This window comes from Protobothrops mucrosquamatus, unplaced genomic scaffold (genome assembly GCF_001527695.2).
Source record: "Protobothrops mucrosquamatus isolate PMUCROS unplaced genomic scaffold, P.Mucros_1.0 scaffold4811, whole genome shotgun sequence".
NCBI lineage: Eukaryota > Metazoa > Chordata > Lepidosauria > Squamata > Viperidae > Protobothrops > Protobothrops mucrosquamatus.
The window spans coordinates 9367-13048 of NW_015390701.1; the positions used below are offsets into that span (position 1 = coordinate 9367).

Consider the following 3682-nt stretch of genomic DNA (forward strand, 5'->3'; position numbering starts at 1 on the left):
TTTATACCCCGCCCTTCTCCTGGTGGACTCAGGGCGGCTTACAGCCAATTTAAAACAAAACAATCAATACAATATACAAAATTTAAAATGTAATTAAAAAGAAATATTAATATGGGCCTTTTCTTCCTTTTTTTAAAAGTTATTTAAAAACCAAATTTAAAATACCCCTTAGGCCAGTCCTGCCAGCTGAAATAGCCATCTCTGGGGGTATTTCGTTCCAGAGGAACCGGACGATTTAGGACAGCGTGAGGTGCTCTCCGGAGCCGTTGTTCTCAATCTTTACAATGGGAACATTAGTTTTGAAAGCCTTTTGCCATTGCTTTGGAAAAAACATTTTAAGCATGCAAATGAAGGCATTAGATAAAACGCCACTGTGGGATTACTTTCACAAGAACAAATGGATGGGTTCTGAAAGCAGGGAGGGAGGAATTCTATCCAATCCGAAGCCTGTTTTAGCCACGCGTCTGAAACCCAGGTTCGCCAAGGCATGAATATTTTGGTGAGGCCAGAATCAACACAGGTTGAGTTCTGAAGGTGAACCAATGTCACCTGGGAGAAAGGGCAGAATGGAGTTTTAAACATCACCCCCCCACACACACACACTCAGCCTCTACAAGACAATTTCTCATTGACCTTCAAAACACAATGTTTACTGAATACGGTGTCCTCAGAGAAATGATTGTATCTTTAGCCAACTACCAAGCCCCCTCCCTCTTGCACTCCGAAATAAATTGATATACCTGTCTTCTTTACACTTCGTTTCTCCTCTTACAATTCCCACCTGCTCTGGTTACATCCACACGCCTCCTTGCCACTGAGGTCTACAGCTTATTATGCATCTTGTCTGGTGGCATTAAAAAACAAACAGGCAGGCCAGCCTGAGAAGTGTTTGTCTAAATTAGGTCTCACCGCTGGTCAATAATTACGAGGACAGCAGGGCACGAGCAGAATTGATAGCAAGAAAAGCAGAATATAAATTTAATAAAGAAAGGTTATCCTAGGCTAGGGCTTCAAACAGCATGCAGAGTTCCCCCCCTCCCGGGTAGATTATTCAGATGCCACTGGAAACCAGACCGTTGGCAGAGATAATTATCAACCCTTTCTGATCAATGTTTATGGAGAGTCTCGTCCAGGTCACGGTGGTTTCAAAGGTGCTTTTTCCAAAGGCAACTGGACATCTTTGTTTTGCCTTGAAGACCTTTCGCTCCTCATCTAAGGAGCTTCTTCAGTTCTGAAAAAGCACCTTTGGGACCTTTCTGATCGACAAACACAAATTGCCAAGATCTGGGACCACACACAAAAAAAACACCTGTCCATTTAAATTCCAGCTTTCTCCTGAATTTTGCAGGAAATCTGCATTTTTCTCAGGGGTGATATTGTATCCCACAATATTGGGATGATACCAACGGAGTACATTGTGCTTAAGGACTGCAAAGAGATACATGTGGGGCAAGCACACTCAGCTCTCAAAACCCCTTTTGTTGGGTGACTCTTGGAATTGCAAAACTGGATTGCAGGTCAGTCTAAATCGGAACACAGAACCAGCACAGCCAACATCAAATGGGCCTTTAAAGCAGAAACACGCAGGGCAAGGGGAGGAGGGAGTCAGGTAATCCTCGACTTAAAAACGGTTCATTTAGTGACGGTTCCAAGTTACAACCAGGCTGAAAAAAGCGACTTTATGATTTGTTTTTCACACTTGCAACCAGTGCAGTATGCACTGATCAAAATTCAGACGCTTGAGAACTGACTCCCACTTACGACGGTTGTAGTGTCCCCGGGGTCAGGTGATTCCCCCTTAACGACCGTGTTACTAACTTTAACAAACAACTGCAGTGATTCATTTAACGACCGTAGCAAGAAAGGTCCTAAAATGGAGCCAAAAGCCACTGAACACACGTCTCGCTTAGCAACAAAAAGTTTGGGCTCAATTATAGGTCGTAAGCCGAGGACAACCTATACTGGAAAGGGGGAAGAGAGACACCGAAAGCTAGTCCCGTTATCAATTTAAAAACAAACCCACTCTGGGTACGCAAACTGGAACTTAAAACACAAACACAACTCACTTGCTGCTTGGCAGATCCCGGATCGTTCTTCTCCTCGCCCATCTTCCCGACTTTCTGCACCCTCCTGGGCTGTTTAATAGTGGTTTTTATGGCCGGGCGACAGACATAGTTTTCCAAGTTCTTGGGGGGCTTCTTAGTTCTCTTAGCCTGCAGGCCAATTTTCAGTTTTAAATTCCCCTCGGAAAAGTTGGTCTCCTTCACCGAGAACTGCTGCTGGGCCTCGGACAGGCTCCCTTCTTTCCCCGCCTCATTGCCGCCGCTCTTCTCCCGGTTCCTCCTCTTCTCCTCCTCTTCCTCTTTGGCACTACCATTGAGCTCCGCGTCTCGCCTAACGCCCGTGGCGGCCGCAGAGGGGTTCTTCCGAGAAAACCCTTCAGAACCAGAACCCAACCCTAACATAGCAGTATTCTGAGGGTCCATCCCAGTTATGTGCCCTGGCAAAAATTTCCTTCTCTTAAAAGGCGGCAGGCACGCGGTCCGCAGGGAGCTCTTTCCGGACGTCGGCGGCCGGCATCTTCTCACTGTTAACGGAAAGACAGGAGAGAAAATAATTTCACTTCAGAGGGCAGAGATTCAGAATTGTGTCGGCACAGAGCTGGAAGAGAAAAAAAATAAGGGAGCCGAGGCGTCCGTGCACTCTAGCTGTGCAAATGCGAAACGGTTATTGGCTTTTCGTTTAGGAAAATTCAAAAGAAAGCGCAAAGAGAAACAAAAACTTAAAAGAAAATGGGAAGCATCAAAAAATGCTTCAAGAAAAAGGGAAAATTTGTCTTGTACAAATCTATTTTTCATGGATTCCACGCAAATTTTTCTGCTGCACGGGCCGCCTCTGGGCCAGATGGGGGGCACCTAAATCCAAGCAAACATCTTCACATCTAACTATTGACAGTGATCTAACTATTGACAGTGACTATTGACAGTGGCTTCTGCTTAAAGCAGTGTTTCTCAACCTTGACAATTTTAAGGCATGTGGACTTCAACTCCCAGAATTCCACAGCCAGCATTGCTGGCTGTGGAATTCTGGGAGTTGAAGTCCACATGCCTTAAAATTGTCAAGGTTGAGAAACACTGGCTTAAAGGCTGTTTGATTTAGACAGGTATCAATCAGGTCAGTTGGACTTTAAAAAAAAACCTAATCAATTACGCCATTGGGAGTACCAATTTTGCTACCGCCCCGTATTGGTTTGGTCCCCCAGCATTGCTTCTCCACAGGTGAACCGTTTGCTTGACAACGTAAGGAGGTGGGTGGTGGTCTCAGTGGGTCTCCCTTCCGGCTGAACCCCCAATTCAAAAGACAATTCAAACCGCAGTGAGACGATCTCCCCTGTTTCTCCTCCGTTCCCAGTGGCTGAAATAACTGGGGATTCTGGGAAAATGAACCCTAGTTTATTTATCAAATGTATTCAAGAGACAAAGGTGGTTAAATTTATCAAAGAGGAAACTCCAAGTGACAGGAGAGGTAGTCATAACCCTGGAATTCCCCAAACCAGCCAAAATGACTTTTATTCTCTCCAAAAAGATTATAAAAATACCCCCCCCCCAAAAAAAAATCCTCAATCAAACTCTGAACAGGTCAACAAGAAATGATGGATAGCACGTGATAAGTATTTAGATCT

At 44.9% G+C, this 3682-nt stretch overlaps 1 pseudogene; it reads right to left on the bottom strand.

Annotated features, from left to right (window-relative positions):
* Positions 1-2066: 2066 nt before the first annotated feature.
* LOC107299345 lies at positions 2067-2486 on the bottom strand (annotated as a pseudogene).
* Positions 2487-3682: the final 1196 nt, after the last annotated feature.